A 25,814-nucleotide genomic window follows, 5' to 3' on the forward strand; every position below is an offset into this window, starting at 1 on the left:
GCTTTAAATAGGAATAATTTATTTAATAAGAGTTAATTTATTTCGTTAGATTTAAATTATATTTAATTTAGGGGGGTGTTAGTGTTAGGGTTAGACTTAGCTTTAGGGATTAATACATTTATTAGAATAGCGGTGAGCTCCAGTCGGCAGATTAGGGGTTAATATTTGAAGTTAGGTGTCGGCGATGTTAGGGAGGGCAGATTAGGGGTTAATACTATTTATTATAGGGTTAGTGAGGCGGATTAGGGGTTAATAACTTTATTATAATAGCGGTGCGGTCCGGTCGGCAGATTAGGGGCTAATAAGTGTAGGCAGGTGGAGGCGACGTTGAGGGGGGCAGGTTAGGGGTTAATAAATATAATATAGGGGTCGGCGGTGTTAGGGGCAGCAGATTAGGGGTACATAGCTATAATGTAGCTGGCGGCGGCGGCGTGCGGACGGCAAATTAGGGGTTAATAAGTGTAGGTAGCTGGCAGCAATGTTGTGGGGGGCAGATTAGGGGTTAATAAATATAATATAGGGGTCGGCGGTGTTAGGGGCAGCAGATTAGTGGTACATAGCTATAATGTAGCTGGCGGCGGCGTGCGGACGGCAGATTAGGGGTTAATAAGTGTAGGTAGCTGACAGCAACGTTGTGGGGGGCAGATTAGGGGTTAATAAATATAATATAGGGGTCGGCGGTGTTAGGGGCAGCAGATTAGGGGTACATAGGGATAACGTAGGTGGCGGCGGTGTACGGAGCGGCAGATTAGGGGTTAAAGAATTTTATTAGAGTGGCAGGGATGTGGGAGGACCTCTGTTTAGGGGTACATAGGTAGTTTATGGGTGTTAGTGTACTTTATAGCACAATAGTTAAGAGCTTTATAAACCGGCGTTAGCCCAGAAAGCTCTTAAATACTGACTTTTTTCTGCGGCTGGAGTTTTGTCATTAGATTTCTAACGCTCACTTCAGCCACGACTCTAAATACCGGAGTTAGAAAGATCCCATTGAAAAGATAGGATACGCAATTGACGTAAGGGAATCTGCGGTATGGAAAAGTCGCGGCTGAAAAGTGAGCGTTAGACCCTTTTTTGACTGACTCCAAATACCAACGGTAGCCTAAAACCAGCGTTAGGAGCCTCTAACGCTGGTTTTCACGGCTACCGCCAAACTCCAAATCTAGGCCCTAATTATTTACTTTATTATTTACATCTCTTCATAACATTAAGTTTATAGTAAACTTTAATTTTATTAGCACAAAAAAAAATTATATATATTTTTAAAATGTCTGAAAACCCAGAGTGTACTCCTCCTTTAACAGCACAGACTGTTCAGACTATAATTGATTCTTCAATGAACAATCTTTTTAACAAAATGTCTTCATTAATGGGCATTAAAGAAACTAAAAAATGTTTAAAGAGGAAAAATCCTTCTATTTCTGTAATTGCCAGTAAAAAACTTGTTACAAAATCTCGTCAGCTTTTGTCTGACACCACAATTCCTCACAGCAAGGGAACAAAAACTGCTGTCAAAAGAACCCTGAATCCAAAGTGTATCCAAATGGGAGATCCTAGCTTAAGTCCAATATTAAAAGAAAAAGGTAAAAAATTATAACAGTTCTGAGGGTGGTAGTTATACAGATATCAATTCAGATTCTATTTATATTGATTCTGAAAACTCAGATTATGCCCCCTGCTACTAAAAACATAAAACAATGCATAAAAAATTAAGAGATTTTATTGAGGAGGAAACAGAATTCACTGATTGCCTATGTATTCCAAGATTTAATCCTGATGAGCTACATCATCCCCCACTCTACGGAATGGTGTCCCACTATTGGGTCCCACTATTGGGGTGGCAAAATTCATTGATTTCCAACTTAGGAAACCTTTAAAGAAGTAGACCCGCAATAAAATAAGGGTGGAATGTCCTCGCCCCTTACTCCCAAAAAACGCATCAATTACCCCTGAGGTTGATCCTAAAATCCTTAAGTTTATTGGTGCTCCAGGTTACAAAGTTAAAAGGGGATTGACAGATCCTGGAAAATCTGTCAGGACAAATTGGTAGATTCCATAGGTCCCTTGTCTAAGTTATTTGAATTATCAGAACAGGGTGTTGCAGAAGATGCCCCCCTTGACCCGTATGTCATTAGAGAATGGGTCCAAAGGCTCTTATGTTTTATAGGCAATACAACTGCCGCCATGGCTTTAGAAAGACAACAAAATATAATGCGAAAAATTGACCCAAAAATATCAGATTTTGCTTCTAATGATATGTCCCCTGATGATAATGGGTTGTTATTTGGTGACTTTTATTTGAAAGAGCTCAACCAATATGTAAATACCTTTTCTAATCTCAACAAGGTTAAAACCTCCGTTAAAAAGATATTTTTACCCTAATCAGAGTTTCTCTGACAGGGCCGGGAGAGGCAGAGGCCGCTTTCTCAGCCATCAACCATACCTATCCAGGTCTCATTATAACCAGTCCCATCAACCCTATTATTCTACCCAATATCAGTCTCAATTCAACAGAAGTTTCCAAGAGCCTTCAACCACATCATAATTTTTCCCAGCAAGAGGACGCCCTTGGAACCAAAGAGGCTTCAGGGGTAGATCCAGACAAGCTCCAGGTAAGGTTATTGGTTCCTTTTCAGGTTCTTTCTTCCCAAAACAGAATTGGTGGCAGAATTGCTTTGTTTGTCCAAAACTGGGCTTCAATCACTTCGGATCCTTGGGTTCTTCAAGCTGTGTCAGGGATTTACATAGAATTTATTTCCCTTTCCATTCAAATAAATTTCCACAACCAATTAATTTTTCCCAAAAAGACAAAATACTGGTTCAAAACGAAATCTCTTCCCTTTTTTTCCAAAAAAAAGCTATCCTTCCGGTCCCTCATCCTCAAAACTTTTATTTAAGCAATCTTTTTCTTGTCAAAAAGAAAAACAACCAATTCAGACCTGTCATAAACCTAAAATCTTTAAATGCTTACATTGTTTACCATCATTTCAAGATGGAGGGCATTCATTTATTAAATTAAATTTTTCTGGATGTGGATTTAATATTGTTGCTTTTTAAATCTTGGCCAGATAATATTTCACTATCCTTAAAACAACTCACAGCTAAACTCGCCACTCTTCTTTGTCTAATTTCTTTCAGAGGAGTTTCTGATGTTAAAGCCCTAGATTGGAATTCTAAACGTTTCTCCCCTGAAGGTGTTACCTCTTTCATTTCACGAAGAACTAAAACTCTTTCCACATCTATCTTTTACCCTTACCTTCCTTCTGAACCTTCCCTTTGTGTGGTTGAATGTTTGAAATCTTATGAATCCAGAACTTTACCTTTTAGAAAACCTTCTAATAACCAACTTCTGATATCTTTTATTCCCCCTCATGCTTCTGTCTCTTCTACTTCTATAGCGAGATGGGTTAAATGGGTTATGAAAGAAGCTTGGATTGATATTTCTTTCTCAGCTCATTCAGTTAGAGGTTCTGCTGCTTCTAAAGCCTTTTTGAAATCTGCTCCTCTTCAATGGATTTTGGATGCGGCAGATTGGTCTTCAGACTCTACTTTTAAGCAATTTTATTTCAGACCCATTCAACATGCCTCGCTTTCCTTATTCTCTTAAGTGTTATTATCTTTCATTATGGTGCTTTAAACTTGCAAAATAGGAGTCTCTGGTCTTGTAATAAAATTCTGATTATCCTAGTATTATGAAGGTATAATCTAGATTTTATTAAAGACACAGAGACGAGTATTGTCCCTCCTCATTTTTGTATATGATACCCTCCCGCTTAAATTATATGTTATTATTATATATTTTTTGTTTTGACAGTCTCCATCTGAAAGAAACCCATTTATGGTATAAGGATTCTTACCTTCTGTTCAAGAGGATTTCCACCTTCCGAACATCCCTGGATCAACTTCATCTTCGGCAGTCAAGTTTGACTAGACCAAGTTTTTCTTCAATCAATCTTTCAACTGTTATTTGTTCATCTTAATTTGTTGTTTGGGACTTGTTGGTTTCTTCATGGTTTTAATTGTTTTTTCCCTTTGTGAGCATGAATCAAGAAAGATGAGGTTTGGCTGCTTATTGGACAGTTTATGGACACTATTCCTTCTCTGATTGGTCTCTTTTTTCTTGGAGTTATAAGTTAGCTCTCTCATTAGCTACTTATTGTGGTTCTTTAATTTCTATGCTGTTTTAATATCCTTGTTGTTATTATCCTTATACTTTTAAATGCTGCATTAAGTAGTAAAGAAAGAGAATGCAAAATACTCGTCTCTGTGTCTTTAATAAAATCTAGATTATACCTTCATAATACTAGGATAATCGGAATTATTGAGCAAACTTCACCTGCCTACAGTTGGTGAGAAAAATCAGTGAGACTAGATTTTTAAAAATGCTTAAAAGGACAGTAAAGTAAAAAAAAAAACTTTCATGATTTAAATAGGGCATGTAATTTTAAACAACTTTCCAATTTACTTTTATTACCAATTTTGCTTTGTTCTCTTGGTATTCTTAGTTGAAAGCTAAATCTAGGAGGTTCATGTGATAATTTTTAGACCTTGAAGACTGCCTCTAATTTGAAAGCATTTTGACAGTTGTTCACCACTAGAGGGTGTTAGTTCATGTGTTTCATATAGATAGCATTGAGCTCAGGCACGTGAAGCTCCTAGGAGCCAGCACTGGTTGGCTAAAAATGCAAGTCTGTCAAAAGAACTGAAATAAGGGGGCAGTTTGCAGAGGCATAGATACAAGATAATCACAGAGGTAAAAAGTATATTATTATAACTGTGTTGGTTATGCAAAATGGGGGAATGGGTAATAAAGGGAATATCTACCTTTTTAAACAACAAAAAATCTGGTGTTTACTGTCCCTTTAAAGCATTTCACAATACTTGTGTAGAGCATCAGACATACACTGTTCAGCCCAGGGAATTCCCCTGTCCCCTGTTCTAGCTAATATCTTGGAATATCTATCAATGCAACTTTTTCCTTTAGCCCAAAATATTAAAGGGACATTAAACACAATGGCCTGGTTTACAAGTCGTGCAGCAAATCAGTTATGAAAAAACAAGACACAATATGGCTTTTTCGCAATTTGCATTGCGCCGCTATTACAAGTTTAAAAAAATACCTTTCTTTTTGCGCGCTATATGCCGCATCAACCCACATACCGCAAACAAACCAAGTTCCAACTTGGCGTGCACGTGCATGTTGAAAAATATCGCCATCGCATTTTCGCATTCCCCACTGCCTTGTCTAATAACCCCTATACCGCCATCCCCTTACATCGCAACCACTAAATTAAACTATTAACTCCTAAACTTCCATCCCCCCACAACGCAAAGTATCATAATACACTATTAAAAGAGCTGATTACTTTGGGGCAATGCCCCCACAAAAGGCCCTTTTAAGTGTAGGGTAGGGCTTTTTTATTTTGGGGGGGCTTTTTTATTTTGTTAGGGGGATTAGATTAGGTGTAATTAGTTTAAAAAATCTTGTAATTTGTTTATTATTTTCTGTAATTTAGTGTTTGTTTGTTTTTTGTACTTTAATTGTATTTAATCGTTCAGGAGGCTGCCTTCCAGCAGTCTCATAAGCCAACTGGATGATGCTTTTTGCCAGAAGGACAGAGAGGTCGCAGTCGGCCTTTTGACCTCTTCTCTTGCCAGAATAGACGACAAACAAGGACAATGTTTGTCTGAAGTCTTTAGTTGCTTTTAGATAAAACTTTAAAGCACGAACCACATCAAGATTGTGTAACAGACGTTCCTTGTTAGAAACTGGATTAGGACACAGAGAAGGAACAACTATTTCCTGGTTGATATTCTTATTTGAAAGAAAACCAGGTTTGGTACGTAAAACAACCTTATCTGTATGGAACACCAGATAGGGTGAATTAAACTGCAAAGCAGACAATTCAGAAACTCTTCTAGCAGAAGAAATAGCTACTAAAAACAAAACTTTCCAAGATAGTAACTTAATATCTATGGAATGTAGAGGTTCAAACGGAACCCCTTGAAGAACTGAAAGAACTAAATTTAGACTCCATGGAGGAGCCACAGGTCTGTAGACAGGCTTGATTCTGACTAAAGCCTGTACAAACACCTGAATATCTGGCATGGCTGCCAGACACTTGTGTAACAAAACAGACCGAGCAGATATCTGTCCTTTTAAGGAACTAGCTGAAAGACCCTTCTCCAATCCTTCTTGTAGAAAATATAGTATCCTTGGAATCCTAATCTTACCCCATGAGTAACCCTTGGATTCGCACCAGCAAAGATATTTCCGCCATATCTTATGGTAAATTTTCCTGGTGACAGGCTCTCTAGCCTGGATTAAAGTATCTATAACTGATTCCAAAAACCCACGCTTAGCTAGAATCAAGCGTTCAATCTCCAAGCAGTCAGTTGCAGAGAAACTAGGTTTGGATGTTCGAATGGACCTTGAATTAGAAGGTCCTGTCTCAAAGGCAGCTTCCATGGTGGAACCAATGACATATTCACCAGGTCTGCATACCAAGTCCTACGTGGCCACGCAGGAGCTATCAGAATTACCGAAGCCTTCTCCTGTTTGATCCTGGCTACTAGCCGGGGGAGAAGGGGACACGGTTGAAAGACATAAGCTAGATTGAATGACCAAGGCTCTTCTAATGCATCTACCAATATCACCTTGGGATCCCTGGACCTGGACCCGTAACGTGGAACTTTGGAGTTCTGACGTGACGCCATCAGATCCAGATCTGGAATGCCCCATAGCTGGGTCAGCTGAACAAAAACCTCCGGGTGGAGTATCCACATCCCCCGGATGGAAAGTCTGATGACTCAGATAATCCGCTTCCCAGTTGTCCACTCCTGGGATGTGAATTGCTGATAGATGGCAGGAGTGATATTCTGCCCATTTGATGATCTTGGATACCTCCCTCATCGCCAGGGAACTCTTTGTTCCGCCCTGATGATCTGATGAATTTGGCCTCCGCTAGTTGAGGCCATGCCTGGAGCGCATTGAATATCGCTCTCAATTCCAAAATGTTTATCGGGAGAAGAGATTCTTCCCGAGACCATAGACCCTGAGCCTTCAGGGACTCCCAGACTGCGCCCCAGCCGAAGAGACTGGCGTCGGTCGTGGCAATGATCCACTCCGGTCTTGGGAAACTCATTCCCTGAGACAGGTGATCCTGAGACAACGACCAGAGGAGTGAGTCTCTGGTTTTCTGGTCCATCTGATCTGGGGAGACAAATCTGCATAATCCCCATTCCATTGTTTGAGCATGCACAGTTGCAATGGTCTTAAATTAATTCGAGCAAAGGGAACCACGTCCATTGCCGCAACCATTAGTCCTATTACCTCCATGCACTGAGCTTTGGAGGGTTGAGGAATGGATTGAAGAACTCGACAAGTGTTCAAAAGTTTTAATTTCCTGACCTCCGTCAGAAAGATTTTAATTTCTACCGAGTCTATTATTGTTCCCAGGAGGGAACCCTTGTGAACGGGGACAGAGAACTTTTTTCTATGTTCACCTTCCACCCGTGAGACCTTAGAAAGGCTAGAACAATGTCCGTATGAGCCCTTGCTTTGTGAAAGGACGACGCCTGTATTAAAATGTCATCTAGGTAAGGTGCTACTGCAATGCCCCTTGGCCCTAGCACCGCTAGAAGGGACCCTAGCACCTTTGTGAAAATTCTGGGAGCAGTGGCCAATCCGAAGGGAAGAGCCATGAACTCGTAATGCTTGTCCAGAAAGGCGAACCTCAGAAACTGATGGTGATCTTTGTGGATAGGAATATGCAGGTACGCATCCTTTAAGTCCACGATAGTCATATATTGACCCTCCTGGATCATTGGTAAAATTGTCAGAATGGTTTCCATTTTGAATGATGGAACTCTGAGGAATTTGGTTTAGGATCTTTAAGTCCAGAATTGGCCTGAAAGTTCCTTCCTTTTTGGGAACTACAAACAGGTTTGAGTAAAATCCCAGTCCTTGTTCTGCTGTTGGAACTGGGTGTATCACTCCCATTTTAAAAGGTCTTCTACGCAATGTAAGAATGCCTGTCTCTTTATTTGGTCTAAAGATAAGCGAGACATGTGGAACCTTACCTGTTAGGTGTCCCCCTTCAGGGGGTAAGTGTCAGTGCAGGCCAAAGCCTGGGGCCTAGTGTACCACCTGAGGCATATGTAGATTACCTGATAAGGGGCCCCTTAGAATGACTCAGACCATGCAGCATTATGATCGAAAGCCAATTCTGTTTAATTCACAGTGCAAGCCTTTCTTATAGTGACATAAAGGGTTAAGGGGATGACACGTTAGGACCGCGTCATCTTACACAGTTATACAGAGCAATTTACAAGGAAAAACTGGAACATGAGTTTTCTCATAACAATAATTACATGGTCATAACAAACTACCATCTGCGGAGAACAACAAGGTTTTTGAACCCTCTTGTTTACATTATCTTATTCTATCTTCTTCTGGGCGTCGGGCCAGGGTACATTGGCAAGGGCCGAACAGCTAAGGAAATTATCATAAACATGCATATAATTCTCACTGCATAATAACCCAGTATAATAAAGTCTATTCATTCTAAAATGGCTGCGAGGAACAAGATGGCTGCGAAGAACAAGATGGCTGCCATCAGGTTCATATTACCCCTAACATTACCCTTGGAGGAAGATCTTGAATTCTAGAAGATACCCCTGAGAGACAATTTCTAGTGCCCAGGGGTCCGGAACATCTCTTGCCCAGGCCTGAGCAAAGAGAGAAAGTCTGCCCCCTACTAGATTCGGTCCCGGATTGGGGGCTACCCCTTCATGCTGTCTTGGTAGCAGCAGCAGGCTTCTTGGCCTGTTTACCCTTGTTCCAGCCTTGCAATGGTTTCCATGCTGGTTTGGGTTGGGATGCGTTACCCTCTTGCCTAGTGGCTGAAGAGGTAGAAGCCGGTCCGTTCCTGAAATTATGAAAGGAACGAAAATTAGACTTATTTTTAGCTTTGAGAGGTCTATCCTGTGGAAAGGCATGTCCCTTTCCTCCAGTGATATCTGAAATAATTTCTTTCAACTCTGGCCCGAATAGGGTCTTACCCTTGAAAGGAATATTAAGCAATTTTGTTTTGGACGACACATCCGCCGACCACGATTTTAGCCAAAGCGCTCTACGCGCCACTATTGCGAAACCAGAATTTTTCACAACTAATTTAGCTAACTGAAAAGCGGCATCTGTAATGAAAGAATTAGCCAACTTCAGGGCGTGAATTCTATCCATGACCTCATCATAAGAAGTCTCTTCTGGAGCGAGTTTTCTAATTCCTCAAACCAAAAAGCAGCTGCAGTGGTTACAGGAATAATGCAAGAAATTGGTTGAAGAAGAAAACCTTGTTGAACAAAAATTTTCTTAAGTAAACCTTCTAATTTTTTATCCATAGGATCTTTGAAAGCGCAACTGTCTTCTATTGGTATAGTCGTGCGCTTAGCTAGCGTTGAAACTGCCCCCTCTACCTTAGGGACCGTCTGCCACGCTTCCCTTCTGGGGTCAACAATGGGGAACATTTTCTTAAATATAGGAGGGGGAACAAAAGCTACACCTGGCTTCTCCCACTCCTTATTCACTATATCCGCCAGCCTCTTGGTATCGGAAACGCATCAGTGTGTACTGGGACCTCTAAGAATTTATCCATTTTACACAATTTTTCTGGGACCACAAAAGGTTCACAATCATCAAGCGTAGCTAGGACCTCCTTAAGTAGGGTGCGGAGGTGTTCTAGCTTAAATTTAAATGCTATAGAATCAGGCTCTGCCTGCTGAGAAACTTTTCCTGTGTCAGAAATTTCTCCCTCAGACAGGCCCTCCCTCACCGCCAAGTCAGATTGATGTGAGGGCACTACAGATAAATTATCCTCTGCGTCTGCCTGCTCATTATCTGTATTTAAAACTGAGCAATCACGCTCCCTAGGAAAAGCTGGCAGTTTGGATAAAAATGCTGCAAGAGAATTATCCATTACTGCTCCTAACTGCTGCATAGTAATAGCAATTGATGCGCTAGATGTACTGGGCATTGCTTGCGCGGGCATAGCTGGTGTTGACACAGAAGAAGAGGATACTGAACTATCCTCACTACCTTCAGCTAAAGAATCATCTTGGGCTATATCTTTAAGTGTGATTGTACGGTCCTTAAGCTGTTTGGATGCTATGGCACACTTCACACATACATTTAATGGGGGAACCATCTTGGCCTTTGAACATACAGAACATAGGTTATCTGAAGGGTCAGAAATGTTTGACAGACTTAAACAGATCTTCAATGCAATAAAAATTATATTTTACAAAACCGTTACTCTGTCTTTAAATAATAAAAGTGCACACTTTATTATTGAAACATCAAAAAAACCATCAAATAAACATCTGATTTTAATGAAATTTTCACCACAAGTGTCTTAATGCTTTGAAAAGATTGCACACAAATTTTCAGACCAGTTAACCCCTTAATGCCCAAACTGGAGCTAATAACAGCAATTAACCGGTTTAAACACACTACAGTACTATGCCACAGCTTCCACTGTGGCCTTTACCTTCCTTAGGGATTATTTTAGTAAGAAATAAGCCTCTCTGGAGTCTTTTCTGATGCCTCTGGACTCCCCATGTGAAGCTGCATGAACTGCCTAGGCAAAACAACTGCGCAATTGAGGCGCGAAAATGAGGCCTCCTCCCTCTTCATTCCAGAGTGGAGGGGCCTTTCTGACTAGATTAGGTGTCCAAATAAGTGCCAGGTGCAAATTAAACCCCAAAAGTGTTTTAAAGTCTGAAAAAACACCTTAATTATAGTTAAAAACATGCTAAAAAGCAATCGATTATGCCCACAAAAGTGTCAACCAGCATAGAGCCCTTAATATAAGCCCTAATCTTATACAGAGTCTAAGAAAAATGGCTTACCTATCCCAGAGGGGATTGCTGACAGTCTTCTAGCATTACTAGGTCTTGTTAGAAAAATGACTGATCATACCTGAAGCAGTTAAGCCTGCAAACTGTTCCCCCCAACTGAAGTTCTCTGGTTTCAACAGTCCTGCGTGGGAACAGCAATGGATTTTAGTTACTGGTGCTAAAATCATATTCCTCTCAGCAGAAATCTTCATCATTTTCTGCTGCAGAGTAAATAGTACAAGCCGGCACTATTTTAAAATAACAAACTCTTGATAGAAGAATAAAAAACTACAACTAAACACCACATACTCTTTACCACCCCGTGGAGATGCTACTATTTAGAGCGGCAAAGAGAATGACTGGGGGGGGCGGAGCCTGAGGGGAGCTATATGGACAGCTTTGCTGTGTGCTCTCTTTGCCACTTCCTGTAGGGATTGAGAATATCCCACAAGTAAGGAAGAAGCCATGGACCGGATACACCAATGTAGGAGAAATAAACCCTAAGCTATCTACAATGTAACTATTAGTTATATTGTAGCTATCTTAGGGTTTATTTTATAGGTATTTAGTTTTAAATAGGAATAATTTAGTTAATGATAGTTATTTTTATTTAGATTTAAAATATATTTAATTTAGGGGGTGTTAGGCTTAGGGTTAGACTTAGGTTTAGGGGTTAATAACTTTAATACACAGGCGGCGACGTTGGGGGTGGCAGATTAGGGGTTAAAAAGTGTAGGTAGGTGGCGGCACATTGGGGGTGGCAGATTAGGGGTTAATAAATTTAATGTAGGTGTCGGGGATGTTAAGGGCAGCAGATTAGGGGTTCATAAGTATAATGTAGGTGGCGGCGGTGTCCGGAGCGGCAGATTAGGGGTTAATAATATAATGCAGGTGGCGGCGATGTCAGAGGCAGCAGATTAGGGGGTAATAAGTGTAAGATTAGGGGTGTTTAGACTCAGGGTTCATGTTAGGGTGTTAGGTGTAGACATAAATGTATTTTCCCCATAGGAATCAATGGGGCTTCATTAGGGGCTAAACGCTGCTTTTTTTCAGCTGGCTCTCCCCCATTGATTCATATGGGGAAATTGTGCATGAGCACGTTCAGCCAGCCCACCGCTAACATAAGCAGCGCTGGTATTGAGGTGAGATGTGAAGCAAAATTTTGCTCTACGCTCACTTTTTTGCTGTTAACGCCGGGTTTGTAAAAACCCGTAATACCAGCGCTGTCTGTAAGTGAGCAGTGAGCATAAAGTTCAGCTGATTTTCTTCATTACAAATTCATCTTGAACTCCTACTACTCTGCCCTTAATCTCCACAAGCAATACTACTTCTCTACTCTTATCTCTAATCTTTCTTCAAACCGAAAACGTCTGTTCTCCACTTTCAATACTCTCCTCCGCCCTCCCCCACTTCCTAATACAAATTCTCTGTCAGCTCAGGACTTTGCCAGTCACTTCATTAACAAAATTGACTCCATCAGACATGAAATCAGCTCTCAACACAATTCCATTCTCTTCCCCCCTCAAACACTCTCACTCAACCACAACCCCTCATAACCTGAAACTTAGTTCATTCTCCCCCGGTTACTGAGGAAGAAGTTTCAGCACTTATACTGCGCTCTCACCTCACTACCTGTCCCCTTGACCCCTATCCCCTCACAGCTGCTCCCCCTCTCTCTCTGCTACCCTTACCCCTATACTAACACACATTTTCAACCTCTCCCTCAGCACTGGTACATTTACCTCATCGATGAAACATGCACTGGTCACACCTATCCTCAAAAAAACCTTCCCTTGATCCTACCTCCCCATCCAACTACCGCCCTATTTCCCTCCTCCCTCTTGCTTCAAAGCTTCGCGAAAAACTAGTATATGCACGCCTATCCCATTTCCTTACGTTAAACTCCCTTCTTGACCCACTGCAATCTGGATTTCGTCCCTATCACTCCACAGAGACAGCTATTGTTAAGGTCACCAATGACCTACTTACAGCTAAATCAAAAGGCCACTTCTCTCTGCTTATCCTCCTTGATCTGTCCGCAGACTTTGACACTGTCGACCACCCTCTTTTGCTCCAAACCCTCCAATCCTTCGGCATCTGTGACACAGCCCTTTTGTGGCTCTCTTCCTACCTGTCAAACCGTACCTTCAGTGTAGCCTTCTCTGGGGCCTCCTCTGCCCCGTCACCACTTTCTGTCGGAGTACCGCAAGGCTCTGTCCTCGGTCCCCTTCTCTTCTCAATCTATATGTCATCACTAGGTTCCCTAATTAAGTCCCACGGTTTCCAATATCATTTGTATGCCGATGACACCCAAATCTACTTCTCTGCACCAGAACTATCTCCTTCCGTGCTAACCCGTGTCACTAACTGTCTTTCTCATATCTCTTCCTGGATGTCCTCTCACTACCTCAAGCTAAATCTCTCCAAAACTGAGCTCCTAATTTTCCCCCTTCTTCCAAAATCTCCACCCCCAATATCTCTATAACTGTCGACAACTCCATCATTACCCCTACCCCGCATGCCCGATGTCTTGGGGGTCACATTTGACTCAGATCTTTCCTTCACTCCTCACATTCAGTCCTTGGCTACAGCCTGCCGCTTCCACCTTAAAAACATCTCTAAAATTAGACACTTCCTTACACAAGACACAACTAAGATTTTAATCCACTCTCTCATTCTTTCCCGCCTTGATTACTGCAACTCTGTCCTCTCTGGTCTCCCCACCTGCTGCCTAGCTTCTTTACAATCCATAATGAATGCCTCTGCCAGACTCATCTTCCTTATACGTCGCTCTTCATCTGCTGCGCCTCTCTTCCAATCCCTTCACTGGCTTCCTCTTGCCTCTAGGATCAAACACAAAACTCTCACTCTTACATACAAAGCCCTCAACTGCACTGCTCCCCCCTACATCTCAGACCTTGTCTCCAGATACTCTCCCTCCCGTCCCCTTCGCTCTGCTCATGACCTCCTACTCTCCTCCTCTCTTGTAAACTCATCACACTCCCATTTACATGACTTCTCCAGACTGGCTCCCATCTTGTGGGACTCTCTGCCTCACTCCACAAGACTCTCTTCTAGTTTTAAAAGCTTCAAGTGCTCCCTAAAGACTCTACTGTTCAGGGACGCATACAACCTACGCTAACCTTTCCTAATACTAGTTCCTCTCCTCCACTGCAATCCCCTGAACCCTCTTAGCATGTAAGCCTAAAAGTCCAGCTGTTTGTAGATCACCTTCTTAAGAGCTGACTACAACAGTGCAACTCTTGGCAGGGCCCTCTACCCTATAATTGTTTTGTTGTACTCCCCCTTTGTTTATTGGCGCTCTACAAATAACTGATAATAATTAGCACCGCATAGCTTGTAACGCAAAACTCGTAATCTAGGCAAAAGTGTTTACATTCATTCATATGGTGTGATTTTTTAGCACATTCATTGCCTCTTTAAAAATATGATGATCTTGTTGTCTAGTAGAATTGAAGGTCTGTACACACCGGATTCACAACTAAATAAAAAAAAACATCTAAAAGGTATTCTAAACTAAACAAGCCTACAGATAGAGCGATCACGTTACATGTGCGCAGCCCTCATGTACACCTAAAGCCATGTTGCTTTCCTATTTAAATAACTGATCTCTTGTATTAACACCTTGAATGCTACAATCACCAGATGCCCATGAGACACAAAGAGGACAAGAGGTAAAAAACAAGTGAGGGGAGCTGTGTGTATTTCAATACATAAATAATATGTGTTACCGTGACCTTTAAATGAGCTTCTCGTATTGGTTTCAAAATTCAATCATAATATATATTGCGCTGTGATAAGGTAAACAAATAGGTGAAAATTGGGTGAAAAATAGTGAAAATATAACTACAAGAGGTTACAAAACAAAATATTTAATTGTTGCCATACAAAACAATATTGGACTAGATAATATATTCTGATAGGATAATAAGTGGTAAAGAGCTCTATTACCTTGCCGTATATTATATATTAAAATTCCTTAATCACAAGTTAAAATTGACAATAAATTCACAATAAATTCATGCTATAGTGTTCAAAGCATATGATAAAAACAGATTAAGTTAAAATAATTAATGTAGGAGGTGGAAATAAATGTTCATCTGATGAATTGCAAGTATCTTTTGATGTGACTTTAAATGTGACTTTAAGTTGGAAATTAAATTACTCACAGCTTGCATGAAATAATTTTTCCTGGTGTCTGATTGGTTGAAACAGACAAGCCTTTATGTGAATAAAATAATTTTTCGCTGTAGTTAAAACTTGTAGATCGAAATTGTAGATGAAGATAACAACTACTGGATGGTAAAGATGCTGAAACTGTTTACCTAAACTGGGTTTGCAGGAGTTTCAGTTGTTGATAAAACTTGGTTCTGTATGTAACGTAGGAGGTGGAAATAAATGTTCATCTGATGAATTGCAAGTATCTTTGATGTGACTTTAGATGTGACTTTTAGTTGGAAATGAAATTACTCACAGTTTGCATGAAATAATTTTTCCAGGTGTCTGATTGGTTGAAACAGACAAGCCTTTATGTGAATAAAATAATTTTTCCACTGTAGTTAAAACTTGTAGATCGAAATTGTAGATGAAGATAACAACTACTGGATGGTAAAGATGCTGAAACTGTTTACCTAAACTGGGTTTGCAGGAGTTTCAGTTGTTGATAAAAACTTGGTTCTGTATATTTAAACTGTTTATCTAAGACTTGGTTTGCAGGAGTTTCAGTTGTTGGTATGACTATAAATTATAGAAACTGTTTACCTTGTATTTATTTGCTGGAGTTTCTATTTTTCTGGTTGCGTGAGGTGTTTGAACGCTTCTCTTTGTAGGTGTCTGTTTGTAGCTGAAACTATATACCCTCCCAGGGTTTGCTGGAGTTTCAGTGATTGATGGTTGATCTGTAGTGAAACTGTTTACCTTGGAAAGGTTTGCAGGAGTTTCAGACCACCTGTTGGTTATAAAAATATTTTCTTAAGAGTTGCTGGAGCTGTATACCTTTTTCAAGGTTTGCTGGAGCTTCAGGTCTGGTGAGTGGTCCACTTTAAGTCTTGTGGTGCTCGGTGTATAGCAATCACTGGAAACAGGTAAAAAAAAATAAAAAAATCTGTTACGGGTGATTGCTATACATCGAGCACCACAAGACTTAAAGTGGACAAGAAAAGTTTTTAATAAACTTTCTATAGTAATTGGCGAACCCCAAAAAACGTTGAATAGACCAACTGGGCGAGGCCACTGCAGAATTGCAGATAACTTGTCAGGATCCATGGAGAACCCTGCAACGGAGATAACATAAGCTAGGAAGGTTACTTGAGTCTGATGGAACTCACATTTCTCGAGTTTACAAAACAGGCCATTCTCGCGTAGTCTCTGAAGAACCCGTGCATCATCAGAACAATGAGCCTAAATGTGGGTGAATGTATGAGGATGTCGTACACCACAACACACTGTTGCAACATATCTTGGAGGACATCATTAATAAATTCCTGGAAAACAGCAGGAGCATTACATAGGCCAAAGGGCATTACAAGATACTCATAATGCCTGCTCCTGGTGTTAAATGCTGTTTTCCATTTATGGCCCTCCTTGATCCTAACGAGATTGTACGCTCCTCTCAAATCAAGTTTAGTAAAGACCGTAGCTCCCTTGAGGCAGTCAAAGAGTTCCGTAATGAGCGGAATAGGGTATGCATTCTTAATGGTAAGATGATTAAGACCCCTATAATCGATGCATGGTCTTAACTTGCCACCCTTTTTCTTCACAAAGAAGAAGCCAGCCCCTGCAGGAGAGCAGGATTTTTGCAGGAGAACAGGATTTGCGGATGATCCCCCACGACAGAGCATCGGCAACATACACCTCCATAGCACAATTCTCCGCAATAGACAGAGGGTAAACCCGGCCCAGAGGAGGAATGGCTCTGGTTGAAGGTCTATGGCACAATCCGTAAGACCGGTGAGGAGGCAACGTACCAGCACGCACCTTGTCAAAAATGTCTAGAAACTCTCAGTACTCCTCTGGCAATTGAGATACTGAAGACGTGCACAAGACTTTAACTGGTTTCCGAAGACAAGTGGAAATACATTGCGGAGACCACGACAAAATTTCAGACCTGCGCCAGTCGAGACTGGGATTGTGCTTTTGGAGTCAGGGATAACCCAGACTAACCGGAAAATGCATAGAGTTTATCACCTGCAAACTGGAGGGTTTCAAAATGGAGAGCCCCAACAGCCATGGATAACGGAGAAGTTTCGTGAGTAACAAGTGCGGGCTGAAGGGGCATGACATCAATGGCCTCAATAGCAAGCAGAAGGGACCAAGGCAAAACAGGAATGGAGTGCTTTGATACAAAAGCACTGTCAATAAAATAGCCTGCAGCGGAGTCAACAAGAGCCTGGGTGACTATGGAGGAGTCCACCCAGGAAAGGACAACCATGACCAAAGGTTTCTCCTTTAGCAGTTCCAGGGAAGAGAATAAACCACCCAAGGTCTGTCCCCAACAGGACCTTAGGTGTGAGCATTTCCCGGCCTTGTAGGACAAGACTTCAAAAGGTGGCCCTGTAACCCACAATAGAGACAGAGCCCCTCCCTCCTTCTAAAGTCCCTCTCCGCCATGGAGAAATGCGTGAATCCCAACTGCATCGGGTCAGCAGTACCTGGTGACTCGGGACCATGAGGCATGGGAGGAGAGGGACGCATTGGTGGGAACGAACATGTAGGAGACAACAGAATAAGAGGCTTCGGCAAGCGCTCCTTGAAAGAGGGCCTCTCACTTAGTTTGATATCAATTAGGATCAAAAAAGACACCAATACCTCAAAATCTTCTTGTAAATCTCTGGCAGCAACTTTGTCCTTAATCACACCAGAGAGCCCATGAAAGAAGGCGGCAACAAGGGCTTTATTGTTCCAACCTAGGAGCCGAGGAGGAGGGAGCCGGAACGTCAAATACCCTTCGAAAGGAGGCCACAAATTCAGGGTAATTTGTAATCACAGGTTCATTAGTCTCCCACAAGGGATTAGCCCAGGTAAGAGCTGTGTCAGAGAGTAACGAGATGAGAAATCCCACCTTAGCTCTGTCAGAGGGAAATGCCTGAGGTAACATCTCAAAGTAAATGCCCACCTGGTTCAAAAACCCTCTGCACTGATTAGGATCGCCTCCATATCACTGAGGTAGAGGTGCAGAACCAGACATGCTCCTGGTAGGACTAGGTGCAGCAGCAGAAACAGGAGCAGCCATAACTTGCAGGACACTTTAGTATAAATGTGCAGTGCGAGTCAGCAGGGTTTGCAGGGATAGTGCAAATTGATCCAAACGGTGATCCTGTTCATCCATCCTGGAAATTATGGCAGGTAAAGGTGGATTTTTAGCATCATCAGAATTCATGGCCCTTGCGTAATGTCAGTATGCTATGAATCAGACTGAGACAAGATGTGCAATAATAATCACACCTTTATTAATAGCAAAAAATGATAAAAAGTCCACAAGTAACCCACAATAGAGGCAGAGCCAAGAATCAAAACCAGAACTGGTAGTCAGACGAGCCGAGTTAGGAGCCAAAGTGAATAGTCATACGAGCCGGAATCAGGAACAAGGAAAACAGCAGAGTCAGGAACAAGCCAGGGGTCAGGAAACAGGAAGGACATCAGACAGCCAGGTAATACACAGGAGCTCTCACAAACAGGTCTGAGACAACGCAAGGGCAAAGCATACTGAACAGAGGCCCTTTAAATAATAAGTTATGACATCTCTATTCTGAGACTGCATCTTGTCTCACAAGGATGATGTACACCAGTCTGGCCATAAAAGGAAGTGCAGGAAATGAGCAGCATCACACAGTATGCACCAGAGCCAGAAAGAGAGGTGAGTAAAATGGCTGCAAGCAGCACATGGCAAACAGATCAGGGAAAAACCCTGACAGAAGGAGAGACGCCGACATTTAAGGTCTCAAAAAATCCCAAAGATTTTGCATAATTTCTGTCCATGCCAGTGAGCTTTTGAATATCAAGCCCTAGGTATTAATAGAGATAAGGATTTTTTGCCTTGGGGTTGTAGCAGTTTAGAGATTAAAGGAATAGAAAACTCAAAAATGAAGTGTGCATTGTTGCATTTCAAATTGAAATTGAAGCATTTTTTCTTCCATTAGCAAAAAAGTTTCTAGCAAAAGGTTCAACTGTTTTTCTGTGGCATACGCTCATATCCTATGCAATAGTGTGCATTTCTTCTGTGAAGACATCATTTGGGTCATACAAATCACTGTTGACTCTCTGTGGGGGTGTGGTGTTTGACTGGGGTGTGGTGTTGACTCTTTGCTTCCATTAGCAAAAAAAAGTTTCTATCAAAAGGTACAACTGTTTTTCTGTGGCATACACTCATATTCTATGCAATAGTGTGCATTTCTTCTATGAAGACATAATTTGGGTCATACTAGTCACTGTTGACTCTCTTTGGGGGTGTGGTGTTGACTCTCTGCTTCCATTAGCAAAAAAAGTTTCTAGCAAAAGGTACAACTGTTTTTCTGTGGCATATGCTCATATCCTATGCAATAGTGTGCATACAATTCACTGTTGACTCTCTGTGGGGTTGTGGTGTTTGAATGGTACATGGGCCCACACAGGATAGGTGCACAACCCACAGAAAAAAATAAAAACATTTAGTAGAAGCATGTTTTGCTAATGCAAGTATTATAGCAAAAGTGCTTCTATTACAAATTTAAATGCACCCACATACATTTCAATTTTGACCTTTCTCTCCCATTAACAGCAGTTAGAGCTTTTGGCAAAGGGGATGTGGCAGTTTAGAGGTTACGAGTATTTAGAGAGTTTTATCTAAAAGGAATGTGATGGGGTTGTGGTGGTTTAGGGGTTAATAACTGTTGAAATTTTCAGCTGCAAGGGGGGGGCGCAATGATAAGTTTTGGCTGTTTAAGAATCCCTGGAGGTTGGGATATTTTTGCATTTAGAGTTCTGGTGGTTTTGGGGTTAGTGCAGAAGACAATAGACATAAACCATGAACTGCAAATGACACAAGTGTGCCAGGTGAAATGATGGATGTGAGTAGAGAGTCTGCAAAATCTATACAGACTTGGGATGGGAGTCAATCTAAGTCCTGTTAATTGTCTCTTTAAAATTCTAAGGAACTCCATGCCAGTCAATGGGCCTCATTTCCTATTACTGTTAACTGATTCATTAATCAGTGGAGTTGGAAGACTCAATTATACTTTCCTAATATGCTATTTTTTAAATTAAGTATAGATCTACTTTCCTTATTAACAGAAAGGAATATGGACCAGGACCAGATATATGGTGAGTATGAGGATGGCGTTGGGCAAAGCTAAAAATGAGCATAAGCAGGACGGGAGCCTACTAGGTGGTACTTTTTATTTTAGAGGATCATTGTTTTATAGGCATGCCCTACATTTTTTGAAGGGGAATCCAAATGGATCTGTAAAATTAATTAAATGTTGGGATGATTTCTTAAGTGTTATGTGTAGAATCTTACTTTCTAGAGATGTTTTTATCTTAGTAGGCTACAAAAAAGAGTTTCTTTGGTGTTAAGGGTTGTTGTAACATTGGAGGGTTAATCAGCTACAAGGAGGGCTATTCTGCTTTAAATCATTGTGTAAGGGGTTTTCATGGTTGCAATGGGGGTTGTTCTGCTTGAAATCATTGTGTAAGTGTTTTTTTCTGGCTGTAAGGGGGGTTGTCCTTCTTGAAAGTATTGTGTAAAAGGTTTTCCTGACTGCAAGGAGAGGTGTTGCCCTTGTAAGATTTTGTGTGGGGTTCTTTGCATCCTAGTAGGTGTTGCTAGTGGGGGTGTTAATTATGGTAATTACTTGTGTGCAAGTGTTTATAACTGTTTCAGTATATTTTTTAATGTGAGGCTACATTTCTGTGGCATGATCAAAATCTAGCTCTTAATATTACAAATAAGAAATTTATTTAAAACACATCTATATTTTAATTTTGGGGCTATATAATTTTTTAAAACAATTTCCTGGTGAGGTTAAAATACTTCAAAATAATACTAATTCAATCTAACAACTATGATCTAGATTATGAGTGGGGCAATAACTATTGCATGCAAGCGATAAGTGAAATATTGTGGATCTTTGCGTACATTGAAAGTATTGTGCGTATTACGAGCTGAAAGTAAACATGTTCGCTTAAGCACAATTAAATGAACGGGCTTCGTGTTGTCATGACTTTAGAACTCTGGTTAACTGTTACGTGAGAGAGAGAGAGAGAGAGAGAGAGAGAGATAGAAAGTAAATCTATAAACTCAGCACCTCCGACCACCAATGGCACAGCACTCTTCTTCAATGAGGAGACGTTTTTCACCTCCAAACCTATAGCCGTTCGGGTCACCTGCCATCCTAGCACAGCTATAGGTTTAGAGGTGAAAACGTCACCCCATTGGTAAAGAGCACTATGCCGTGGGCGGCCCGACGCGCTGAGTTTAGCAATTTACTTCAGCACAGAAAGGGTGAGTTTAACAGAAAGGAATATGGACCAGGACCAGATATATGGTGAGTATGAGGATGGCGTTGGGCAAAGCTAAAAATGAGCATAAGTAGGACGGGAGCCTACTAGGTGGTACTTTTTATTTTAGAGGATCATTGTTTTATAGGCATGCCCTACATTTTTTGAAGGGGAATCCAAATGGATCTGTAAAATTAATTAAATGTTGGGATGATTTCTTAAGTGTTATGTGTAGAATCTTACTTTCTAGAGATGTTTTGATCTTAGTAGGCTACAAAAGGGAGTATCTTTGGTGTTAAGGGTTGTTGTAACATTGGGGGGTTAATGAGCTACAAGGAGGGCTCTTCTGCTTTAAATCATTGTGTAAGGGGTTTTCATGGTTGCAATGGGAGTTGTTCTGCTTGAAATCATTGTGTAAGTGTTTTTTTCTGGCTGTAAGGGGGATTGTCCTTCTTGAAAGTATTGTGCAAAAGGTTTTCCTGGCTGCAAGGAGAGGTGTTGCCCTTGTAAGATTTTGTGTGGGGTTCTTTGCATCCTAGTAGGTGTTGCTAGCGGGGGTGTTAATTATGGTAATTACTTGTGTGCAAGTGTTTATCACTGTTTCAGTATATTTTTTAATGTGAGGCTACATTTCTGTGGCATGATCAAAATCTAGCTCTTAATATTACAAATAAGAAATTTATTTAAAACACATCTATATTTTAATTTTGGGGCTATATCATTTTTTTAAAACAATTTCCTTGTGAGGTTAAAATATTTCAAAATAATGCTAATTCAATCTAACAACTATGATCTAGATTATTTGTGGGGCACTAACTATTGCATGCAAGCAATAAGTGAAATATTGTGGATCTTTGCGTACATTGAAAGTATTGTGCGTATTACGAGCTGAAAGTAAACATGTTCGCTTAAGCACAATTAAACAAACGGGCTTCGTGTTGTCATGACTTTAGAACTCTGGTTAACTGTTACGTGAGAGAGAGAAAGAGAGAGAGAGAAAGAGATAGAAAGTAAATCTATAAACTCAGTACCTCCGACCGCCAATGGCACAGCACTCTTCTTCAATGAGCAGACGTTTTTCACCTCCAAACCTATAGCCGTTCGGGTCACCTGCCATCCTAGCACAGTTATAGGTTTAGAGGTGAAAACGTCACCCCATTGGTAAAGAGCACTATGCCATGGGCGGCCCGAGGCGCTGAGTTTAGCAATTTACTTCAGCACAGAAAGGGTGAGTTTATCCCCCGTTTTTTTAAAAAGTGATGATAGGAAACTAGAGTTTATTTTTAGTAATGGTAAATTCTAGCGTTTGTTTAAATGCTTGGATTTACCATCATTTAAGTAATTTAAGGATGGATAACATTATTAAGTATGATGGTAAGTAATTGATTTTAAACATGTGCAACAACTGGTCAATAAATCTATTCAGTGCAAAAAACATTACTTTTAAGTCCTATCATGTAGACTTGAGACCACAAAAAGGGTATTTGTAATTAGAGTGGGTGCCGCTGATCAGTGTTCATATATTGATTACCTGAATTTTCTGATGCTCATCTGCATCTTATTACCCTAAGGGGAGCTGAGATAAGGATTCCATAAGAACAAAAACGCTAAACCAGTAAGAAAGTGCAGCTGCCTTTTGGTAGTTCCTCACTAAGGCAGACAGAACATGTCATTTTTAATTTTACTTTTATTATCAAATTTACTTTGTTCTCTTCAGCACTTTTTTTTAAAAGATTATGTACATATCCACAGCAGCACCAATGCACTACTGGAAGCTAGGTGTTGATTGGTGGCTACACACATTTGTCTTCTGTCATTGGTACACTAGGTGTGAGATTACATATACGGCATAGGTTTCAGCACGTATATTCACCTTGCACATTGGGTAAATCACATATACGGCGCCGGCAGCTCATTTACTGCCATGAGTCGGATAAACCCGGGGACGTTCAGAAATGTACGGAAATAGCTGCCGGCGCATAAGAAAAAAAAAGAAAAAGTTTAATTTGCCCGTAAAAGTCTAACCCGCCTCCCAAAAATGAACCTGACATGTCAAAATGCCTATATTTGCCATCCCCCCGCATCACAACTAATAATAAAATGTATTAACCTCTAAACCGCCATCCCCACAATGCAATCTACCTATTTAAACTATTAACCCTTAATTCACCAACCCCCATATTGCAAAGTACCTAATAAATATATTAACTCCTAATCCGTCATCCCCCCACATTGCAAAGTAGCTAATAAATGTATAAAACCCTAATCTGCCACCCCCCACATCGCAAACTACCTAATAAATGTATTAAACCATAAACCGCCATCCCCCCACATTGCAAACTACTCGATAAATGTATTAACCCCCTAATCCACCATCCCGTCCACAACGCAAAGTACCTATCAACACTATTAACCCCTAAACCAGCATCCCCCACGACGCAAACTACCTATTAAAACTATTAACCCCTAATCCACCAACCCTGCACAACACAATTAATCTAATTAACCTATTAACCCCTAAACTGCCACCCCCACAATGCAAAGTAATAATGTAATTACTAAACCCCCTAACCTAACACCCCCTAAATTAACCTTAATTAACTACAATTACATAAAATAAAGAATAACTAACTATCGGCTAGATTACGAGTTTTGTGTTATGAGTGAAAAAGCAACGTTATGGGTTATAACGCTGCTTTTTCACTACCGCTGCTATTACGAGTCATTAAAAAAAGCTGTACCCCACACATTTTTGGCCGTTACGCAAATTAACTTACGCAATTCGCGTAAAGTCTTTTTCAATGGGACTTCCATAGCGCCGATATTACAAGATTTTTCTGGGAGGCCAAAAAGTGAGCAGTGCAGCCTATCCCGCAAGATTCGTAACGCAATCTAAAGTCAGTAGTTATGAGTTTTACGCTACCAAGCTGTAGCATAAAACTCATAACTAAAGTGTTACAAAGTACACTAACACCCATAAACTACCTATTAACCCCTAAACCGAGGCCCTTCCGCATCACAAACACTGAAATTAAATTATTAACTCCTAATCTGCCGCTCCTGACATCGCAGTCACTATAATGAACATATTAACCCCTAAACCACTGCATTCCCGCCTCGCAAAGACTAGTTAAATATTATTAACCCCTAATCTGCTGATCCAAACATCGCCGCAGACCTACATTACAGTTATTAACCCCTAATCTGCCGTCCCCAATGTCGCCGCCACTATACTAAAGTTATTAACACCTAAACTTAAGTCTAACCCTACCACCCCCTAACTTAAATATAATTAAAATAAATCTAAATAAAACTTACTATCATTATCTAAATAATTCATATTTAAAACTAAATACTTACCTATAAAATAAACTCTAAACTAGCTACAATATAACTAATAGTTACATTGTATCTAGCCTAGGGTTTATTTTTATTTTACAGGCAAGTTTGTATTTATTTTAACTAGGTAGAATAGTTAGTAAATAGTTATTAACTATTTACTAACTACTTAGCTAAAATAAATATAAATTTACCTGTAAAATAAAACCTAACCTGTCTTACACTAACACCTAACCTTACACTACAATTAAATAAATTACATAATTAAATACAATTACCTAAATTACAAAAAAAACCACCACTAAATTACACAAAAAAAGGAATTATCAGATATTTAAAGTAATTACAACTAATCTAATAGCCCTATCAAAATAAAAAAGCCCCCCCCCAAATAAAAAAACCCTAGCCTAAACTAAACTACCAATAGCCCTTAAAAGGGCCTTTTGTGGGGCATTGCCCCAAAGAAATCAGCTCTTTTACCTGTATAAAAAAATACAAACACCCCCCAACAGTAAAACCCACCACCCACACAACCAACCCCCCCAAATAAAACCCTAACTAAAAAAAACTAAGCTCCCCATTGCCCTGAAAAGGGCATGTGGATAGGCATTGACCTTAAAAGGGCATTTACCCTAATCTAAAACTAAAACCCACCCAATAACCCCTTAAAAAACCTAACACTAACCCCCGAAGATCCACTTACAGTTTGAAGACCGGACATCCATCCTCAACGAAGCTGGGAGAAGTCCTCAGCGAAGTGGCAAGAAGTCCTCAACGAAGCCAGGAGAAGTCTTCATCCAAGCCGGCAGAAGTGGTCCTCCAGGTGCGCAGAAGTCTTCATCCAGATGGCATCTTCTATCTCCATCCATCCGGCGTGGAGCGGGTCGATTTTCAAGACATCTGGAGCGGAGCATCCTCTTCCATTGAAGTCTTCTTCCAGAATGAAGTTTCCTTTAAATGTCGTCATCCAAGATGGCGTCCCTTGAATTCCGATTTGCTGATAGAATTCTATCAGCCAATCGGAATTAAAGGTGAAAAAATCCTATTGGCTGATGCAAATCAGCCAATAGGATTGAGCTTGCATTCTA

Source organism: Bombina bombina, chromosome 3 (assembly GCF_027579735.1).
Source record: "Bombina bombina isolate aBomBom1 chromosome 3, aBomBom1.pri, whole genome shotgun sequence".
In the NCBI taxonomy this organism is placed as follows: Eukaryota; Metazoa; Chordata; class Amphibia; order Anura; family Bombinatoridae; genus Bombina; species Bombina bombina.